Consider the following 23,610-nt stretch of genomic DNA (forward strand, 5'->3'; position numbering starts at 1 on the left):
GGGTAAGCACATGGAAATGCTAAATAAGTTTAACCATGTATGAACACATGTGTGAACATACTGTTCAAACAATTGTGAACATGTGTGGAAACAAGTGTGAATGCCTTGTTTCAACAGTGTGTAAACATGTACCAAACGTGTGTAAACATGTCCAACCATGTGTTAACGCATTGTGTCAACAGCTGTGAACATGTGTGTGGGCATGCTTTGTAAACAGTTGTCAGTCTGTGGAAACAAGTGTGAACACACTAATCGTGTGTGTGAGAACACGTGTGAACGTGAGTTTTTATACTCATGTGAATGTGCTGTGGAAACAAGTGTAAATGTACATGTAAACACATGTGAAAAGTTGGAACAAATGTGACTGCATGTGTGTGAACATTGCTTGTGTCAATATGTGTGAATGTACATATATAAACATGTCTGAACATGTGCGTGAAGGCATCTGAATGTGCCTGTGTATAAATATCTCTGAATGCCCTGTGTAAACACTGTGAATGTGTATTTGTGAATGCATGTGGATACTTGTGTGAACTTGTGAGCAGATACCAGCACATGTGTGTTCATATGTGTGTGAATGGACTGTGGATATATAAACATGAGAACGTGTATGTAGAGACATGTGAACATGTGTGTGTAAACATATAAGTGTTTATATAATAACGTATATTTTTATATTCTCATACCTATATAGCATACCTGACTTTTATAGAAATTTCTGCTTTATTTAAAAACATACTTGGATATTTTGTTTGCTTGTTTTAAACTGTTCACACATTGACTGAAATGTTCGCCTTAGTCCATCCTTAAGTCTGATAGTCTTTAAAATCCTGCCTTCTTCCTTGTGCATGTCTGCTGCTTGCTCTGACTCTCTTCCCCTGGTGCTGCAGCTGTCTCTTGGCTGATGCCTTCTCCTCTCATTGCCAGAGCTTTTGGCTGGCCTTTGGGTCCTACCTTTCTGTTTCAAAGGCCATTTCTTTTTGTCAGCCTTCCCTACCTCTGTCTAGGTTTAAGGGAAGGCTCTTGTCTGGGATGTGCTACTTGGTATCTCCTGACTTTTATCATTCTGATCCGTCTCCAGATGTAGTACTATTCTTGACTGGAACCCTGCCTTCAGCCAAAGGGAAAAGACGTGTTCTTTCTAGAGGCTTTTTTTATTGTTTTCTCCCAAGGAGCCCTTCAGTGACTTATGGGACAGTCATTATTTAATCATGCCTTCTGTGATTTTTATCTAAGGGCATAATAAGCAGTGGAGACGTTGCTACAATACAACACCACAGCACCATGAACACTGAGAAAGAACCCTGGACTTAGATGACCAGTGTTTGAATCTAAGTTCTGCTACATGCTAGCTAATTGAGCTGAGGGAAATGACTTCTTGCCTCTGGGCCTCAGTTTTCTCATCTGTAAAGTGAGGTATTTTGGAGACTCCTTGAAAAGATGATTGTTAAGAATTGTTGAACAAGTAGGTGTCAAAATGCTCAGGAAATTGTAGAATGATACAGAAATGGAAATTATTGGTGTCATTGCTATTCATCTCATTCTTATCTTTTTTTGATGGAGTTCATATAGAAACAGACTTTGGTAAATTAATCATCTTGCTATTCTTAATATTCAGCGGACTGTGAACTGTTGGCTACATGGAAAGATTTTTCGTGTTTGAAAAGTTTTATTATTACTTATATTTATGTAACAGTTTAATATTTGCAAAGCATTTCATAACTCTTATATCATTCTCAAAACAGTCTTGGGAGGTGGGGGGATGATGGTACCATTTTAGAGATGAGGAAAGTATATATTAGAGAGATGAAGTAACTGGCCCAAGGTCACACATTTGACTAGTGCCAAAGTCAGGATTCAAACTCAGGTCCTGTGACTTCCAGTTCAGCGTTCTTTCTGTTGTGCTACAACATGATCACTGTGATATCACCAAGAAAATTTACTATAATTATTCTCAGAAGATGGCTTGGTGTCATTGGTGCATGCTGTCCTCAGAGTCTGAGTCCTAGTTCTGCTCCCATCTTTTACCAGCTGTGAGACCTTTGACAGGTTCCTTCCCCTCTGATGTGCTCAGTTTTCATGTCTGTAAAATGAGGAGGAGGTTATTTTCTGATGTCTCTTCTACTTCTGAAATTCCCTATCTTCCCCTTCTTAAGAAATTCAGTGGATCTGTCATCTCTGCAGGACATTTCCAATTTGGGCCCATTTTCCTTTCCTCTGGGGGCAGTGGGGTGGGGACACATGAGCAGAGTTTGGAAATGACTTGGTTGTACAAGTGTCAGTGGAAAGAATGCTCAATTTAGAGTCTGAGACCCAATTTTCAAAATTTAGCCCAGGCACATGCCAGCTACATGACCCTAGGTACATCACTAAATTTCTCTGATCTTGTTTTACTAGGAAAAAAAGAACAGGATTTCATCTCTAAATTCCCTTTAAGCTTTAAATCTAAGCTCCAGTGATTTCAAGTTCTAATCCTGGTTCCCTCATTGGTTCTCTATGTGCAGCTTGGTGCCAGTCCCTTCCCCTCTGAGCCTTGTTTTCCTCTTCTCCAAAATAAGGAGATAGATCTAGAAAGATCCTAGGGCCATAGAGTTAAAGAATCCAAGGAGGATACTGACACTTTGAGAAGTTAAATGACTTACCCAGGATCACTGTGTGTCTGAGGCAGGATTTTAATCTGGGTGTCTTTGATACCAAGTCCTTTTCCCTTTGATATCTCATTGGATCCTCACCTATGAAGTAAGTACTACAGGTATTATTAGCTGTATTTCATATGGAAGAAACTGAGGTGTTAAAGAGGTTAAGTCACTTGCCCATGGTCTCTCTTAGTGTCCCTCCAGTTCTGATATTCTGTGAAATTTTGCCACTTTCATCCTCATATTGATCTAAATGGCTTTGTTTTTCTGGATAATCATTTCTGGATAAAGGATAATCATCTAATCTCAGTCCAGGCAAAAACTATCCTTGGAACTAATGGAAAGCAGAGTGAGCATGCACTTAGGTTTGCTCTGCCATCCCCCACAAATGTAAATGGGTAGAGAGATCATCTGCAAATGTGTGCATATAATTTACAAAGAAATTCAGCATGGCTTCGTGGCTAGAGAGCTGTGCTCGGGCTCAGGAAGTCCTGGGTTCAGGTTCTGCCTCTGACAGATGTTAGCTGCGTGACTCTGGTCAATTCACTTACCCTCTTAGGGCTCTGAAGACTCTAAGTGACAGAAAGTGACCTAGAGGTAGTTTCTCATTGTAAGTTAATTTAGGTAAGTTAACAAATCAGGTAAGTTCCTTACATTGGTCAAGTCACAGATCTAATTAAAAATGAAAAGATTATCAGGGAATTGGCCTTTACGGATGGGCATGGTCAGTTTGAGGAAAGTCACCTTGAGTGTGGCTCAGAGTGGGATGGCTAGAAAACATTTTTATTAATTGGTTGTGCTTTGGACGACAATCTGGACTCATCATCATCAGGTTTGATGCTTAGAACAACCAACCCTGTAGGGTTACTGTATTTGTGCTATTATTCTCATTTTATGGATGGAGAAACTGATACAGAGGTTAAGGTCATGTAGCGTGCATCAGAAGCAGGATTTGAATTTGAGTCTTCCTGACTTCCAACTCTAGCTCACCCTCTTACCCACTGTGTGACCTAGAGCCCTGAACTTGAATTTTGTAGACCAAGTTTACTTTTCAGCTCTGCTGTGTGACCTTGGGTATTTTCACCTGTCTGGGGATAGTGTCTGCATCTTTAAAATGAAGGCTATAGTACTTAAACTACTTACAGTCTGCTATAGAAATGCAAGTTACTACTTACTGTGTGTGTTTTTGTTTGTTTGTTTTTTAGAAAAAATAAGATTCATCATTAATACTCTAAATACCTTAGCATCTATGGAAACTACATATGGCAACATTTGTAGCTAAGTGTAGCTTAAACCTGCTTTTGTAAGGAGGCTGTGTTGATTTGTTCTGTGGGAAAAGGACTTTATGTTATTTTGAAGTATCTGTCTCCTTTTGGTGGTTGCCAGAATCTCCTTTCTTCTTAGCCACTTCTGTCAGGCCGCAGTGTGTATGCGGGGTAGGGGTGGGGAGTCATGATCTTGTTCTCATGTTCTTTCTTATTTTTTCTTTTTCAAATTATTTATTTAGTGTTTTATTTTTCTCCAATTACATGTGAAAATAATTTTTAACACTCATCTTTAAATTGTTGAGTCCAGATTCTCTTCCCTTCCTTGCCAGGCCTAGAGGCCTGAAGGCTACCCGAGTCTTACCTTACCTATCGCAGGTCTTCGGCTGGCCAAACCGGATAAACGTATGAGAGAAGAGACTTTCCAGAGTCGAACAAGGGTTAGGCTTTATTCAGGGTCTTGGTTACATGTGCAGGGGGAACTCTTGCTTAGGAGAGAAAGAAATCTCCCAAGGAGGCAAAGATCTTACAGTAAGAGAATGAAAGCAGAAGTGGAAGTGGGGAGAGAGGGGAGAGGGGCCTTCTGTCCTGTAAGGGTCCCTCAGCGCTGAGTGCCTTCAGGCTTTCCTGACCCTACTTAAGCTCTCCGCCGGCCGCATAGTTTGCACCTGAATACTGTGCCTGTTAGATAACAATAGGTGTGCTCAGATCTGGGCCAATCTCGAGGGCGGGGATGCTCTCTCCCAGCACTTTTCTCAAGGAAGAGGCGGAAATGCATGAGATAGCTCGGTCTCACACCTCAATTCCCTGCTGTTCCCTGGGGGGCCTCATGAGAACTCTAAGGTTTAGAAGTCCTCACCTTTACCCGCCCGAGACTGTCCGCATGGAACTGAGCTTACACCCCCAACACTTCCTTCCATCCCCTCTCTGCTCTTTGAGAAGGCATCTTTCTTGTCCTTAATGTAAATTTGCTGAATGGAACTAGATGGAATTCAGTTGAACTGAGCGTTCTGGGTGCCACTGCCCAGGTCCAAGACATTTGTCTTATGTAGTCAAAAATAAAGATTTTAGATTACCATTCCTATCACTCTTACAAAATCAAAATTAGAACTTTGGCCAATTGTCATATTTAAGAAATTCACATTAAAACCCAGTATTTACATTTTACGTTGATTCACTATTCATTTCCCCCATCAGGAAGATAAGATTTCACTAAGGAGTCACTTCCAGGCTCCAGTACTTACATAAATACAATAAATAATCATTTTTAACACAGTACTTATCACATCATAAAACAGTTCCAACTATTGGTCGTGTGATACTTCTTTTACAATATAGACGACAAACCATTTTTCTTTTAACATTAACCAACTGAGACAAAATAGTAATAACTATATATGCTAACCTCACAAGCCCTTGACCTGATGGTCTCCATACTATTACTAAGAATTAAAGGATCCTAACTTATTGTTGTTGGTCTAAAATCCTAAGCCTAATAGCTTAATTTTAGACAACCTCAGATGTTCCCCTACCAACAACCTATTGTTTAATAGACCTGGCATTATGCTTACGAAACCTTTAATTATAGGAAATTGCCACTAAGAGTAGGGACATTGGAGGGAAACAACATCTCTTTAACTTCATGTCAATTCCAGGCAGGAGTAGATTGTCAACTGGCATTCAACCAGGCTTAAAGTCTGCCAGGTGTCAGTGGGGAAGTTGAGTCAGGAGAATCCTACCTCAGTTCAAGCAGAACAGCCGTTCTCCCAACCTTCCCATGAGATCACCCCTTTGCAGTTCATACCAGCATCTCACAGGCTTACTTGCATCGTGGATCAGTGGCTCAAACCTCCTCTCTTGCTATCCACACCTGGAATTAGACTCAGTTAATAGTCCCATAAAATCTTAAACTAGCAAGCTCCAAATCAAGTTTCAGATATGACTGTAATTTCACATTGAGTAAGGAGCATCTTTTGAAGCAAGTTTTAAGTGGCTTACATGCCTTTCTATACATACTCTAGTTCCTGATTAGATTATTCTAATAGACTTACATGTTTCCCAGACTATTCTGTCCCTTTCTAACCCTGCTCAATCTATAAGAATGAGCTACACGTATTATAAGTTCAAACACTGACTTCAACTTATGTTCATGAAATGAATTCAAATCAAAACAGAAATTTACCCCAAAAGAGTTTCAGTCCCATTTGTCTAAAAGGGCTCTGGAAAATCTCACCTAGTCCCACATGAACTGGCTCTTTAGAGGCCCATAGCAACATATCACTATGCCTTATCAATCCAATTCTCCAGGTTACTGGCCACTCCCATCAAGACCATTCCTGGAACCCCCAGACCACCTGAGGCCACCCCGGACTCCTTCCCCAGAGTCCCTCTGTAGGTAAGATACATCTTGTTTTAGCATTACAAATGCTCAGATTCCCTAAGAGTCCACTCAATATTGAGAAATCTCAGCAAACTTTGACCCTCTGATTGAAAGAGGGCTTGGGTTGAATTCATCTGAGCAGGACTCAGTAAGTTGCTGTTTTTGAGTACTCGTCAATTCCATACCATTACAGTTAACCTTAAGTCCCAGTCTTCTTCTATGGAACAATGATTCAACATCACATTTGTACTTTGGTTTCCTTTTCTTTATCTAATCATTCCCATACATTCAGAAAAACGTTCTATTTCAGGTTTTTTATCTTACACAAGACCATACCAGAGTACCCATTTACCCAATTCATTGAAAATAGCAAGATTCCATTACTTACATCGTGCTTACATCTTAATCTGTCTGCTTTGATTGAGGCAGCTAGGTGGTGCAATGGATAGAGCATCAGTGCAGGAGTCAAGAGAACCTGAGTTCAAATCCCACCTCAGACACTTGACACTCACTAGCTGTGCGACCTTGGGCAAGTCACTTAACCCCAGTGGGTCATCTCCAGTCATCCTGGTGAATATCCGGTCACTGGATTCAGATGTCTCTGGAGGAGAAGTGAGTCTGGTGACCTGCACAGCCCTCCCCCACTCAAAACCAAGTCAAGTGCAAGTCATGTCATTATTTCTTTGATGGTATGGTCTTGGGCAATGAAGGACAAACACATACATACACACGCACACACATACACACACGCACGCACACACACAGACACACATCTGCTTTGATTATAGAAACATGTCATGTAGATGAAAACCAAAGACCAAATTAGATGTCATCTCCACCTTATAACCAGATTCAGAAATAACCAAAGGAGAAAACATTCCTTTACAGAGGACAGTGGGGAAACTGAGTCAGAAGGATCTGCCTGTAACAGTCACATTTCTCTCTGAGTAATAGAACACAATTTGTAGTGGTTCCAGAGGCTTTGCATTTGATGGCAGGTTTCATTAATCAAGAATACGACCTGGACTTACATCTTAGATCTTAAATTTGTCCTAAAAGCCAATCACTGGAGATCATTTCTATACATTTTCAAATTCTCACCAAAGCAAGTTCTTTATACAGTTTCCTCAGCTGCTGGGGCTGTACTTTTTGACTAGCCTGAGGACTGCTTCTTTCCACACATGCACACACAGTGTACCAGTTTTAGGTTTTAGCATTAGAACTATAAACAACAACCTTACAATTTTCATAAGTGATAACCAAATTGTTTTTGTTGTGAACACAATAAATTTCAGATGACATTAATTGGATTTTCATATCATATGAAAATTATTGACGGAAGGATGGGCTGTCTTACCAAGTGCAGACAGTGACTGGCTGGCTTCTCCATCCTGACCCATCCCCCTTCACCCTCTACCCACGACTGTGGCTATGTGCTGAACCTAGATATTACCAGGCTGTAGCTGCTGTCCCTTCAATAGAGTCAGGATAACAGCTTCCACTAGCCGGTCTTGAAAAAGGGCAGAGTTTTTCTTTTCTCCCTGAGCAATTTCTCTAATTTTTTTTTTAATTGATTTTGAAATACAGTTCTTAGATCTTCTAACAAGCAAATTTTCTTATGATCTACCTTTCCCTTATCCTCACTATTCTGATAATCCCATCCTGGACATTTGGGGTCACTGCTAGCCAAACAATCAGCTGACCCTTGAGGAGAAGAAAGGGTCAATGGGGGAGATTCCCAGACACTGCTGTGGGAGTGGGAACTGAGGCCTAAGCAAAATTGCCTCAGGGACAGGGGCTGTACTGGGTCACATCTCAGCTAGTCCTGTTGCTGGGGCTGGGAGAGAGGGCCGAAGTGCTGAGGGCTTTAAGAAAGGGATCATAAAAAATGTCTGGTTGACCCCCACTGCTCCTTTTGAGGGGCAGTTCTAGCTACAAGCATCTCACAGTCTTTCCTGAGAACAGGGTCCTGAGAAAGCTCGACAAAGGCCATTATGTAGGAAACTTCTTTCCATTTTCCTTCTGGGAGTACAGTGTAATTCTAACTGCAAGAATATTCATTTTTAAAGTCCCCAAAACAGGCCATGCTTTGAGGCCTTCTAGGCGATACTGAGAACAAACAGTGTTGCAAAAGAACACCAACTTTTCCCTTTTAAATTCTTTATAGAAACTAAATTTTTCCCAGTTTGGTTAAAGACAAACCCAAAGGCAAAGTTTGGAGATTGAAGAGGATTGACCCATTTTAGGCTCAGGGCTGGAAGACCCTTCCTCCATAAAGGAAGATTTAAGAGTAACCTACAGGGACCTGAGAAGTCAGCACCCCTCCATCCCCCAAAAAACCACTTCCAACTTACTTGGAGAGGGAGAAGGAGAAAAGAAAAGGGAGAAGCTTCCATACCTTCCAGTCTTGACTAGAGAGGAGCTGTAGTTCCTTGTGTCTTATTTTCCAGTCCCCATAAAACCTTTATGTAACAAATTAACTTACAAATACAAATTGGGTAGGCCTTAAAACCATACAAAAGATATTACAAAGCATTTCTTTTTTTAAAAAAATTATTTATTTTTTTTAAGTTTTCAGCATTCATTTCCACAAAATTTGGAGTTCCAAATTTTCTCCGCAACTCTCCTCTCCCCCCAACCCCAAAACGCCTTGCATTCTGATTGCCCCTTCCACCAGTGTGCCCTCCTGTCTAACACCCCTCCCTTCCCTTATCCCCATCTTCTCTCTTGTCCTGTAGGACAAGATAAATTTCTGTACCCCTTTACCTGTCTTTCTTATTTCCCAGTTGTACACAAAAGCAATTCTCAACATTTTGTTCCTAAGACTTTGGGTTCCAACTTCTCTTCCTTCCTCCCTCCCCACCCATCCCCACTGAGAAGGCAAGCAATTCAATATAGGCTATATATGTGTAGTTTTGCAAATGACTTCCATAATAGTCATGTTGTGTAAGACTAACTATATTTCCCTCCATCCTATCCTGATGCCATTTCTTCTATTCTCTCTTTTGACCTTGTCCCTCCCTGAGTGTTGACTTCAAATTGCTCCCTCCTCCCATTTGCCCTCCCTTCCATCATCCCCCCTACCCTGCTTATCCCCTTCTCCCCTACTTTCCTGTACTGTAAGACAAATTTTCATACCAAATTGAGTGTGCATGTTGTTTCTTTCTTGAGCCAGATGTGATGAGAGTAAACTTCACTTTTTCCCTGTCACCTCCCCCCTTTTTCCCTCCATTGGAAAAGCTTTTTCTTGCCTCTTCTATGAAAGATAATTTGCCCCATTCCATTTGTCCCTTTCTCCTCCCAATATATTCCTCTCTCACCCCTTAGTTTTATTTTTTTAGATATGATCCCTTCCTATTCAACTCACACTGTGCTCTCTCTCTCTCTCTCTCTCTCTCTTCCTCCTCTCTCCGTCCGTCTCCCTCCCTCTCTCTCTCTCCCCCTGTCTCTCCCTCCCTCTCCCTCCCTCCACGTGTGTGTGTATGTGTATAATCCCTCCAACAACCTAGATACTGAGAAAAGTTTCAAGAGTTACAAATATCTTTCTATATAGGAATGTAAACAGTTCAACTTCAGTAAGTCCCTTGTGATTTCTCTTTCCTGTTTACCTTTCATGCTTCTCTTGATTCTTGTGTTTGAAATTCAGATTTTCTTTTCAGCTCTGGTCTTTTTTTCAAGAATGTTTGGAAGTCCTCTATTTTATTGAATGACCATTTTTTCCCCTGAAGTATTATATTCAGTTTTGCTGCGTAGTTCTTCTTGGTTTTAATCCAAGTTCCTTTGACTTCTGGAATATGCCCTTTGATCCCTTAATGTAGAAGCTGCTAGATCTTGTGTTATCCTGATTGTATTTCCACAATACTCAAATTGTTTCTTCCTAGATGCTTGCAATATTTTCTCCTTGACCTGGGAACTCTGGAATTTGGCTACAATATTCCTAGGAGTTTCTTTTTTTGGATCTCTTTCAGGAGGTGATTGGTAGATTCTTTCAGTATTTATTTTACCCTCTGGTTCTAGAATATCAGGGCAGTTTTCCTTGATAACTTCATGAAAGATGATATCTAGCCTCTTTTTTTGATCATGGCTTTCAGGTAGTCCCATAATTTTAAAATTGTCTTTCATGGATCTGTTTTCCAGGTCAGTTGTTTTTCCAATGAAACATTTCACATTATCTTCTATTTTTTTCATTCTTTTGGTTTTGTTTTGTAATTTCTTGGTTTCTCATAAAGTCATTAGCTTCCATCTGTTCCATTTTAATTTTTAAAGAACTATTTTCTTCAGGAGCTTTTGAAGCTCCTTTTCTATTTGGCTAATTCTGCTTTTTAAAGCATTCTTCTCCTCATTGGCTTTTTGGACCTCTTTTGCTAATTGAGTTAGCCTATTTTTCAAGGGTGTTATTTTCTTCAGCATTTTTGGGGTCTCCTTTAGCAAGCTGTTGACTTGCTTTTCACGCTTTTCTTTTATCTCTCTCATTTCTTTTCCCAGTTTTTCCTCTGCCTCTGTTACTTAATTTTCAAAATCCTTTTTGAGCTCTTCTATGGCCTGGAACCATTGCATTTTTATTTTGGAGGTTTTGGATGCAGAAGCCTTGACTTTTATGTCATCCCCTCATGGTAAACATTATTCTTCCTCATCCAAAAGGACGGGTGTTTACCAAAAAAGTAGCTTTCTATAGTCTTTTATTTTTTTCCCCTTTTTTTGGGCATTTTCTCAACCAGTTACTTGACTTTTGGGTCGTTTGTCAAGACTAGGGTATACTCTGGGGACCTGTAATTTCTCATTTCCTCCAAGGTGGCACAAGAAGGGAGAGGAGTTTACTCCCAGGCCCAGGTTGGGGCTGAGATTCAGATCAGCTCTTCAGTTCCCCCAGGATCTTTAGATGGGGGCAGGCTGCCAATCAGGGCTGAGATTCAGATCAGCTGCTCAATTCCCCAGGGGCTTTATCCACTGCTGCTGCTGCTGCTACTGCTGCTGCTGCTGCTGCTGCTCCTGCTGCTCCTGCTGCTCCTGCTCCTCTTCCTCCTGCTGCTCCCACCACCGCACCTTCCTCGGCCAGGGCTGGGGAGGATCCTCCTCCCTTGTCACTGATGTGAAAAAGCTCTCTCACTGACCTTTGAAGTGTTTTTGTTGCCTGCGGGTTGAGGGATCTATGGACTGCCGCTGCTCTCAGGGGATTCTGCCCCTGAGACCTGCTCTGGTCCTGCTCCTCCCAGTGCCATGAGGCCCAGGCTGGGCTGGCCTCTGCTCCAAATCCAGTGCGACAGACCTTTCCCGTTGGCCTTCCAGGTCACCCTGGGCTGGAAATCTCCACTCTGTCATTTCTGTGGCTTCTGCTTCTCTAGAATTTATTGAGGGTCTTTCCTTATAGGTATTTTATGGGCTGTGGGGCAAGAGCTAGAGTAGGTGCATCTTTCTACTCCACCATCTTGGGGCTGCCCCCCAAAACAATAATTTTCCTCTCTTACGAGCAATTTACAATTTATCATAACCCTCTCAAACCTAATTGACAAAAATGACATGAAAAGACCTAAAACCAAGGCCTTTTCACATTTGCCCATAAGCTTCCCTTTTACAAACATACTTTGGTAAATGCTTGATTCATAGCAAAAACAATTTTATTTATAATTTCCTTCTTAACAGCAGAAGTACATTTTTAACATACTGAATACATCCTTAGATGGAACAGGCTTGAAAATCGTACCCATATATATGTAAATATATGTATATATTTTTAAAGGATTCTCATTTTCTCAATAAGAATTCTGCAGCAAAGAAACTCTTACACCAAATTCATAACAGCTCTTTTTTTTTAACCAATACATCATTAATTCAGCAATGCAATTCCTAATATAACAACATGAAGATTTACTTAAGAATTTAAACTAAGTTTACTTAAAACTTAAAATATGCCATTACTACTCACCTTGCGCAGTAATTCATCTCCTTACCACCACATGGGCACACTCTTATCACCTGATATCCTTTCAGATAGTCATCTCAAATTTGATTGAGCTATTAACTATATTAAATCAAGTTACATGATTTTTCAGTCTTAAAATACTTTTTCATACCCTCACTACTTCTAAAACCATTGAAACTGAACCATCCAGAACTATTCAAACTTTATTCATCTTTCCAAGTCTCTCAATCCCATTTCTCAGATTATCCAGTTCCTTCTCATCTTAACTGTGCACTGGAATCCCTTTCTAGCTTAAATCTACTGTTATATAGCAAAGATCAGTATTTTCCCTGCTTATTTATAGTCACGTATAAGCTTTAAACTATCAAATTTCTATCACATCCTTTTTAAAACTTCAATCTATATGTAATAAACTCCATATTTAAAAATTGTGTAACAGTTACATTAATGTTGCATCTAACATATACCCAATCCTTATGTTAAGCGGTTTACAATCATAAATACCAAATAACAATATCTTTTGGGGCTGAATCCAGTTAGGAAGAGCATTCTCAGATGCTGCTTTGTATTCCCTTTTTTTCCTTAAGTAAAAGAAAACTTCCCTAGAAGGAACATGTGGGTGGCCATTTTCAGGTCTGAGTAGTCTCCTCCCTCTTACTGTACTTCCTTTAAAGAGCTGAAATGCCATCCCTCCACTGACTCCCCTCCCCGCTCCTCCCCCCCCCCCCCCCCCACACACACACACAAGGAGCTTTCTCAATTCACTTAGACTGGGAAAGGGTAACCTTCCCCTTGTCCATGTGGTCTGAGTACATGGACAGAGTTAATGCTTCTAAAAGAAATCACTGAAATTCTAAAGTGAATTTGCGATTTTAAACACATTGTCTTGTGGTATCAGATATATTTACTTAATTTAATCATAAAGTACAGATTTTAGCTTTGAGATCTCATCAAATTAAAACTCAACTTTTCACTCCATGGTGCCAGTCTTTTACTCTGATTATTTCCATTATAAAAGAGATCCTCCTTTAGGTGAGGTCTCTTTTTCCAGATTCAAAAAAAAAGTTTTGAATCAGATTAATTAAAGAGCCTCCTTGCCCAGGCAAAAAGGCCTAAATAATTTAATACTGACTAAGTGTGACTTCCAAGCATGAAGCTTGGGAGCTTAATAACTAATAGTAATAATTACAAATCACAGTAAACATTTTTTAAATTTTTACGTTCAATAACCTTCCATAACTGTCTATTGGTTTCCCAGTCAGGCTAAACGTTTTCTTAAGTGGGATGGGGGTTAGGGAGCACATAGTCTGAGCACACACATGGATACTCCACCATCCTACCCATATCCTTCCCTCCTTTTATATTTCAAATAAACTAAATACCACCTCTTCCAGCTTCCTTTTTCCTTAAAAAGAAATCTTAGAAGTTAAGAGCCTAATAATTTAATTTAATTTAACTATTTAACTAATAGAGACACATTTTTAAGTTGAATGCTCTACAAAGAGCCAAAATCTTTCTTTTCATATTCACAACCTGGCCAGGGTTCTAGAATGCAGAAAGAAAGATTCTTCTAAAGCAACCAATTAAAAGTTTTCAAACTTTCTGTTAACACCATTATCAAGCCAAACAGTAAAGCACTTTCTTTCCTCTCTCTTCAGCCCACTCATTCCTCTGAGGCTGCTGTAATCAGGGAGAGAAGGAAAGGGGGAGATTAAGAGATACCAGAATTCCAAGGGAAAGTCCAGCTACAGCCCCTGCCATTCTGACTGGCTGCATGACTGCATTCACACTGCATTTGTTATTGCATTCACTGCATTAACAAAACACTTCAGAAACACGCAGAACAGATAGAGCAATATGGTTCCTCTCTTTTTTGGAAATAAACTAATTTTAGATTGTACTGGTCAAAATTCAACTATTCATCTCAATTTACTTTGACTGACTCCAAGCCAATTCTAAGGATGAAATTCCTCCCTAATAAGCTCACCCCAGCGTCCAGGGCAAACACCTAGAGGTCCCGACACCAGATGGTTTAGGGAAATGCAGGTCGGTTGCTTTTGGGACTAATGCCCCTGGACCTTAGTGACCACCATAGATCTTTTGACCTGGGAGTGGATTGAATCTTCCCAATATCCCCAGGGGCTCTTCTTCCCACCATGGCTCAAATTCCTGGAATTCTTTCCAAGTTTTCTCTATTTGCTTAGTGCCAATAAAAAAAAAAAAACTTCTGGACAGGAAAAAGGAGCCAGCAAAGAGTTTGCTACTCTGAACTCCCCTTCCCCAATAAAAGACTGATCCAGAGTGGAAGCTCCTGGGGGGGCATGATCTTTGCTGAGTATACTGACTTACATGGTCCACCAGCAAAGTTTTCTCCCTTCCTTCCTTCCTCTGAACTCCTGCCTGTGGTCCAGTGTTGCATGCTTGGACTGGAGGAGATGTAACTTATAGAGGCTGTAAAAAAAAAAAATACCTTTTTTACAGGAGTGCTCATCCTGTAAAAAAAAAAAAAATACCTTTTTTACAGGAGTGCTCATCCTGTAAATTTAATCTTACTTCCTCCAAGGCAGTGAGTCAAGTGCCCCTCTTTTGGGGGAGCCCCACATTGAGCGCCATGTTTATTAGAGATGAACTTGACACAAAAAAGGTATCAAGAAAAATTTTTTGAAATGGAGTTCAGAGGAGGGAAGGCCTTCTACATTCCTCTCCCTGAAGGAATGGGTAGCTTCCAGCATGGCCATTGGAAGGATTATGACTAGGTCAGGATGAAGCAGGACCCTTATAGAATTCTTAACTTTGGATTTCCCCAACATACCTTCCCCTGGCCATGTGGCTTCATGTTCTCTGATAGGCTTTCCCTCAAACAACTTATTGAGCATGCGCAGCAGTTTTCTGACCTTCATCTCACTGTATTAGGTCACACAACCCCCATCAGAGTGTGGAAATAAAACTTATTTCCTGTTTTCCCATGTCTGACTGCATTTAAGTTTTCCTAGCAGTTTTTTCAAACAGTGAGCTCTTACCCCAGTAACTGGGATCTTTTGTATTTATCAAACATTGAACTACTGTGCTCATTTACTTATGTATGTTATGTTGTGTAATCTGTTCCACTGATTAGCCTATTTCTTATCCAGTAACAAATTGTTTAGATAATTACTGCTTTCAAAATATAGTCTGAGATTTGGTACTACTAGGCGTCCTTCCTTACTACTTTTTTTCCTATTATTTACCTTGAAATTCTTGACCTTTTGTTCCTCCAGGTGAATTTTGTTAATATTTATTCCAACTCCATAAAATAATCTTTTAGTAGCTTGATTTTTATGACATTGAATAAGTAATTTAGGCAGTTTTGTAGTTTTTCATTATATTGGCTCAACTAACAATGAGCAATTGATATTTCTCTAATTATTTACATTTATCATTATTTGAAAATAAAATGTTTTTAATAGCATTCATATAGTTCCTGTATGTTTTGACAGGTAGACTCCCAAATATTTTATATTGTCCATGGTTATTTTAAGTGGAATTTTTCTATCTCTTCCTGCTGGATTGTATTGATAATTTTCAGAATTTCTGATAATTTATGTGAGGTTATTTTAAATCCTGTAAGTTTGCTGGTTTTTAGTTGTTTCAGTTAATTTTTTTAGTTTACTGTCGATAGAGTTCTCTAAGTAAATCATCATACCATAAATGCTGTCGTTACATTTGCTCTTTGCTTCTGCTTTTTCCCTCGGTTTCTTGTTCTTACTGTTATAGCTAGCATTTCTAATACTGTATCAAATAGTAATGATGATAATGGACATCCTTTACCTTATTGCAATTGTGTTATTGCAAAAGACTCATGCTTAATTAAAAACAGAATTAAGGTTAGATCTAGGTTAGAAATAGAATTAGGCCTTGACTCAGGAACCAAAATAGAATAGGACTGGGGTTACATAATTGGGTTAGAAACAAAATTAGGGTTAGATATGGGAAATTAAGATTGTCAAGTTGATACTTCTTACTGTATTTAGGAAAAATAAACTTATTCCTATGTTTCCTAGTATTTTTAACAGTGATGAGTGTAGTATCTTTTAAAAAATTTTGATAAAATAATATCCTTTTTTGTTGTTGTCAGTGTGTCTTATTTATGTTTATGGTTTTCCTAATTTTGAACCAACCCCGAATTTCTGATGTAAATCTTAACTTGGTTATGGTGTGTGTAATCTTTGTTACACATTGGAATGGTTTCCTTGTTTCCTTTTTAAAAAATTTTCATTGATAACCATTAAGACTATCACTCTATATAGTTTTCTTCATTGTTTTTAACCAGTTTTAGGTATCAAGTGTATTAGAATCATAAAAGGAATTGGTAGGCCTCCTTGTTTTCCCATTTTCTCAAATAGCTTCTTTTAGAATTTATTTTTCCCTATGTTAGAATTGTTGTTAGAATTTGCTTCTAAATCCATTTGGTCCTGAAGTCTTTTTTCTTTGACAGCCCATTTATTGTTTATCCAGTTTCTTTTTCAGAGATTCGTTATTAAAGTTCTTTTTTCTTTTGCTGCTAATCTGAAAACATTGTTCATTTTTGTAGGTTTCCATTTAGTTTAGATTTTAAATTTTATTGTCATATAATTGGGCAAAATAATTTCAGATATTTTCTGTTTTTTATATGTTATGAAATTCCTTTTTAATTTTTAATAAAAGAAATTTGATTTCAAATTAGCTAACAGTTTGTTTTATTAGTTTTCCCTCCAAAAAAAAGGTCCCTACCTTTATTAAATCAATATGTGTCTTTACTTTCTTCTTTGATTTTTCAGAATTTCTAGTTTGAAAAAAATTTGCTCATTCTCTAGGTCTTTTTAGTGAAGGCTCAATTTGTTGATCTTTCCTTTCTTTTAAACAATTTTTAGATAGATAAATTTTCCTATAAGTACTACTTGAGCAGATTTTCTCTTATCTTTAAATTATCAGTTGTTTCTGTGATTTGTTTTTTGATCTACCCATTCTTTAAATTACTTTTAGTCTCCAATTTTTTATCATTTCTTAAGCAGCACTTTATTGAAAATAGTTTATTATGGCAATGTGGTCTATAAAAGACTTAACACTTTTGCTTTTTTACCTTTTTAATGCCCCAATCAGGGTCTTTCTTCCTTCCTTCCCTCCTTCCTTCCTTCCCTCCCTCCTTCCCTCTCTCCCTCCCTCCTTCCTTCCTTCCACTATTAGATTCTTAACTTTTTTCTTGTTTATTTTTTAGTGAGATATATCTGGTTCTGAAATGAGTATACTTAGGTCCTCTTAGTATTATAATTTTGCTATCTATTTCTCCAATAATTCATTTAGTTTTTTCTTTAAATATTTAAATGCCATGCCATTTGTTGCATATGTGTTGTCTTTTTTCTTTTTATTTTATTTTATTTTTAAAAATTTTTTAATTTATTTAACTTTTAACATTCATTTCCATATAATTTTGGGTTCCAAATTTTCTCCCCATTTGTCCCCTCCCCCCACCCCAAAACACTGAGCATTCTGATTGCCCCTATCACCAATCTGCCCTCTCTTCTATCATCCCTCCCTTCCCTTGTCCCCATCTTCTCTTTTGTCCTGTAGGGCCAGATAATTTTCTATACCCCATTACATGTATTTCTTATTTCCTAGTAGCAAGAACAGTACTCGATAGTTGTTCCTAAAACTTTGAGTTCCAACTTCTCTTCATCCCTGCCTCCCCACCCATTCCCTTTGGAAGGCAAGCAATTCAATATAGGCCATATCTGTGTAGTTTTGCAAATGGCTTCCATAATAGTCATGTTGTGTAAGACTAACTATATTTCCCTCCATCCTATCCTGCCCCCCATTGCTTCTATTCTCTCTTTTGATCCTGTCCCTCTCCAAGAGAGTTGACTTCAAATTGCTCCCTCCTCCTGTTGCCCTCCTTTCCATCATCCCCCCCACCCTCCTTATCCCCTTCTCCCCCACTTTCCTGTATTGTAAGATAGGTTTTCATACCAAAATGAGTGTGCATTATATTCTTTCCTTTAGTGGAATGTGATGAGAGTAAACTTCATGTTTTTCTCTCACCTCCCCTCTTTATCCCTCCACTAATAAGTCTTTTGTTTGCCTCTTTTATGAGAGATAATTTGCCCCATCCCACTTCTCCCTTTCTCCTCCCAATATATTTCTCTCTCACTGCTTGATTTCATTTTTTTTAAGATATGATCCTGTCCTCTTCAATTCACTCTGTGCACTCTGTCTCTATGTGTGTGTGCATGTGAGTGTGCATGTGTGTATGTGCAATCCCACCCAGTACCCAGATACTGAATAGTTTCAAGAGTTACAAATATTGTCTTTCCATGTAGGAATGTAAACAGTTCAACTTTAGTAAGTCCCTTATGACTTCTCTTTGCTGTTTACCTTTTCATGCTTCTCTTCATTCTTGTGTTTGAAAGTCAAATTTTTTCAGCTCTGGTCTTTTCATTAAGAATGCTTGCAAGTCCTCAATTTCATTAAAAGACCATTTTTTCCCCTGAAGTATTATACTCAGTTTTGCTGGGTAGGTGATTCTTGGTTTTACTCCTAGTTCCTTTGACTTCTGGAATATGATATTCCACGCCCTTTGATCCCTTAATGTAGAAGGTGCTAGATCTTGTGTTATCCTGATTGTATTTCCACAATACTTGAATTGTTTCTTTCTAGCTGCTTTGCAATATTTTCTCCTTGACCAGGGAACTCTGGAATTTGGCCACAATGTTCCTAGGAGTTTCTCTTTTTGAATCTCTTTCAGGTGGTGATCAGTGGATTCCTTGAATACTTATTTTGCCCTCTGGTTCTAGAATATCAGGGCAGTTTTCTTTGGTAATTTCATGAAAGATGATGTCTAGGCTCATTTTTTGATCATGGCTTTCAGGTAGCCCCATAATTTTTAAATTGTCTCTCCTGGATCTATTTTCCAGGTCAGTTGTTTTTCCAATGAGATACTTCACATTATCTTCTATTTTTTCAATCTTTTGGTTTTGTTTTGTGATTTCTTGGTTTCTCATAAAGTCATTAGCCTCCATCTGTTCCATTCTAATTTTGAAAGAACTATTTTCTTCAGTGAGCTTTTGGACCTCTTTTTCCATTTGGCTAATCTTGCTTTTGAAAGCATTCTTCTCCTCATTGGCTTTTTGAACCTCTTTTGCCAATTGAGTTAGCCTGGTTTTCAAGGTGTTATTTTCTTCAGCATTTTTTGGGTTCTCGTTTAGCAAGCTGTTGACTTGCTTTTCATGCTTTTCTTGCATCTCTCTCATTTCTCTTCCCAGTTTGTCCTCCACCTCTCTAACTTGATTTTCAAAATCCTTTTTGAGCTCTTCCGTGGCCTGAGCCGATTGCATATTTATTTTGGATGTTTGGGATACAGAAGCCTTGATTTCTATGTCTTTCCCTGATGGTAAGCCTTATTCTTCCTCATCTGAAAGGATGGGAGGAGATATCTGTTCACCAAGAAAGTAGCCTTCTATGGTCTTATTTTTTTTCCCTTTTCTGGGCATTTTCCCAATCAGTGACTTGACTTCTGAGTGTTCTCAGCTACCTTGCCTCTAGATCTGCCCAGCCAGCACTTGGGGTCTGAGATTCAAATGCTGCTTCCCAGCCTCAGGGCTTTTGGCAGGGGTGGGGCTGCTATTCAGTGTGAGATTAAGTTCAGGTGCTCAGGTGGGGGCAGGGCTGCCACATGGGGCTTGGTTCCCTCAGGGGGTTTACAAGGAGACCTTCAACAATGGATCAGGCCTCCTGCGTGCTTTGGGAGCCCCTATCAGCAGCTGCCTCTGCTGCTGCCTTCCGAGGGGACCTGAGTTATGGAGACACCCCACTCCCCTCTCAGTGAGCCAAAAAGACTCTCTCACTGACCTTTGGTGTCCGTGTATGGAGGGACCTGCACGGCTGCTGGAGATTCTGTCCCTAAAGCCTGCTTGGATCTGCTCCTCTCGGTGCCCCACGGCCAAGGCAGGGCTGGGCTCTGCTCCGGGTGTGGTAGGCTACGGACCTTTCGTGTTGGTTTTTCAGGTGTCTCTGGAACAGAAATCTCCTCCACTCCGTTGTTCTGTAGCTTCTGCTGCTCCAGAATTTGTTGGGAGTTCTTTTTTACACGTATTTTATGGGCTGTGGATTTGGAGCTAGTATATGTGTATCTTTCTACTCTGCCATCTTGGCTTCTCCCCTGTGTTCTTTATTCTAAATAGCAATTTGTAACCGGAAAAATGTAGGCATATGAGTTATGTTTTGTTGATTGTCTTCTTTTAAAAAAATAAACGATAAACTATGATATTTTGGCCACTTAAATTATTTACAAGCCTCTCTAGGAATCTTTTCAATTAGATACCTTAAATCTCTCAACATTGTCAAAAGTGCATTGCCTCCAGTATAGACCTCCTTTATATGTACTTGATCTAAATTAGCTGTATTTTCCATTCCTTTTGTACATTCCTTTTGGAGTACATTCCCTTGTGTAGCATATCAGGAACAGTAATGTTGAGTCAAAAAGTGGCAACTCTGTTTTCACTTATGAAGTTATCTTAATTAATTAACCTAAGTTAATCTTAACAGATCTTTTTCACTTATTGGAAATTATGTTATGTCATGTTTCCAGTTGTGTTGCCATATTCTCTTAGGACTGTTTGCTTTAATTGGGTCCCTTGTATCAAGCTTTTTACAAGCACAATTTACTTCTACTGCTTTAGTTTATCATTATTGATATCTTTTTCTTATGTCATCTTAATTTCCCATTGTTTCCTCTTTTCTCCTACCTGGAAAAATGAAGAATATTTTAAAAAAGCAAAAAAACCAGCTTAATAGAACTAACCAACCTATGAACCTGAATCCAACAAAATGTTATTTTTTACTCTTATCGTCTTGTGCAAGCAAAGGGGTTCTCCTCTGCTTCTTCATGCTTCACAGTCATCCAGCATCTTTTCCTGTAAGATTATATAGGCAAGTTTATATGGCTGCCATCTGACTGGTGGGGAGGTTAAGCATTCTTTGACAGAAGTGATTGCTAGGCACTTTTCATCTCTTTGTCATGGCAGAGATTTATGTTAATTAAAACTTCCATAAGAAATTAGTTAAACTTCTTTCTCAGTCTCCTTTGTTGGCTCATCATCCATCCTAATTTTGAGTGTTCATCAGGGCTCCTTTTTCAGCCTTTTAAAATTTTTTCTCTATGTTCTCACAGTGATCTCAGCTCTCACTGGTTGAATTATCATGTCTAAGTTGATTTCTTTCAAATCTAGAGTATCCATCTCTAATTTTTGTCCCATGTTCCAGTCCCATTATCATAAATTGCCTTTTGGACATTTTGAAGAGGATATACTGTTGATATCTAAAACTCACTGTGTCTAAAACAGAACTCTCAATTCTCTTCCAAACTTTCCCCTTTCTGTTGAGGCTTCAACCTCTTTATTTAGCCAAGTTCCCAATCTTGATGTCATACTCAACTTTCCACTCTTACTTAACCTACATATTCCTTAAGTAGCCAAATTTTGTCAATTCTCCCTGCAATACATCCCATTCTTAGCATCTCAAAAATCTTATTTTCCTTCAAAACTTAGCTCACCTGATAGCTCTTCCATGAAATCTTCCATGACATTGTCCAGTTGTTAGCATTCTCTTCCTTTTTAGATCATTTTGTATTGTACTTACCTGCATACATTGCATTGTGTATGAGAGGAGGGAATGACAACTTTCTAATAACATTATCATTTACTGTTAGGCACTATAGTTACCTGTGTTGGTGCCTAGTTTCTTTACTAAACTGTAAGCATTGTGAAGGGAGGGATTGTGTCGTATTAAAATTTGTTTTTTACTCAATACCTTTGCACCATACCTATATGGCACACATAAAATATGCCTTTGCTTTGTCATAATTTTTTTAAGGAGGATAGGATGATATATTATTCTCACATAAACTTGGAGAGATCTTTGACTCTTTACTCTCTTTCATTCATATATTCACTTTCAAAAATATTTTTAATTCTGTCTCCGCAACCTTCAAAAATTTTCCCCCTTCTCTCCATTCATGCCACCCTAATTCAAGATCTTACCACCTTTTGCTTGGACAGTTGTAGTAGTATTCTAATTGTTCTTTCTGCCTCAAGTTTCTCCTTCTTCAATTCATAACCCAGAGCTGCCAAAATCATATTCCTAAAACAGATTTCTGAGGATGTCATTCCACTACTCAATAAACTCTAGTAATAATTCCCAATATGTGTAGATCAAATACAAACTTAACTGTTATTTAAAATTTTCATAACCTAGTTCCAACCTCTCTTTCCAGACAATTTATATTATTCTCCTTCACACTCTGTGATCCAGTTAAACTAGACTGCTTGTTCCTAATATAGGACACTGTCTGTTTTTTCTGCGCCTTTGCATTGACTGTCTTCTGTGCTTGGACTGCACTGACTCCTCACATTTACTTTGTAGAATCCCAGGTTTCCTTCAGAGGTCAGCTCATTTAGTACCTTGTTCATGTAATGGTAAAGGCCTTTCTCCAAATTGCTTTCTATGTATTTTGTGTGAGAGCACATGCAGAGGTGCGTGCTAATAGAATCATATTTTGAGACCTCTGAGACCATTCAGCACAGTTCCCTCATTTTACAGTTTAGGAAAGTAAGGCCTAAAGAGAAAATGACTTGACTGAAGTCATTCAGATAATTTTTGAACCCAAGTCTTGTAATTTCAAATCCTGTGTACATTCTACTTTACCATGTTGCCTGCTCATGTTATCTTCTGTAATAGAGTAAAAAGTGCCTTGATGGAAGGAACGTTTCATTTTTTTCTTTGTATCCCAAACCCCTAACTTGTTCCTAATACATAATAAGTACTTAATAAATCGAACTATTTTCATTTTTGTCTTCATATCCTTATAACCTACCACGGTGATTTGCACAGTGAGCCCTCAACATTTATTCAAATTAATTGCATTTCTATAAGACTCTTAATTTTTTTTAAAAAACTGTGTGATATAATGTTTTTCTCAAGTGATTCTTTGTGGAATTAGGACAGGTATTTTCTCTTTGTAGAGCAACTCTTAAATGGACTAATTTCTCTTGTAATGAAGCTATTTAGCTTGTCTATTTCTTGCTTTATTTATTGTAGTATTTTATACTCTTTTAGATAATCATTTCTTTTAGATTTCTAGATTTATTAGCATGAAGCTATGTATAGTAATTTCTGAACATTTTCTTGATTTCTTTTGTTGTTGTTCTGATATATGTCAGTTTTAATTTAGTTGAATTTGTTCTGCAGGGTAAATAGACTATTTCAAGATGTAAACACTCAAACAGCAAGAAGTTAGAACTGTATGAGTTAGAGGTGAGACCTCTCACCCATTCAAATATTCTATTAGAATATGATTATTGTAAAAAGAAAGAAAAAAAGCTGTTTTTAAAATCTTACCTG

General features: G+C 38.6%; 1 protein-coding gene across 7 annotated transcripts in view; it reads left to right on the plus strand.

Moving 5' to 3' along the window:
- PTPN4 (protein tyrosine phosphatase non-receptor type 4) overlaps window positions 1-23,610 on the plus strand; it is a 229,992-nt gene that overhangs the window by 40,118 nt on the left and 166,264 nt on the right. Inside the window, exon 1 of one of the 7 annotated variants that reach the window (XM_072613350.1) lies at window positions 23,502-23,523. The exons of the other annotated variants lie outside the window; for them this stretch is intronic. The gene's annotated coding sequence lies outside the window, so the exon portion shown is untranslated. Of the gene's footprint in view, window positions 1-23,501; window positions 23,524-23,610 lie in introns of those variants that run through there. 7 annotated transcript variants of the gene reach the window in all.

The sequence above is a fragment of the Notamacropus eugenii genome, chromosome 5, assembly GCF_028372415.1.
Source record: "Notamacropus eugenii isolate mMacEug1 chromosome 5, mMacEug1.pri_v2, whole genome shotgun sequence".
NCBI lineage: Eukaryota > Metazoa > Chordata > Mammalia > Diprotodontia > Macropodidae > Notamacropus > Notamacropus eugenii.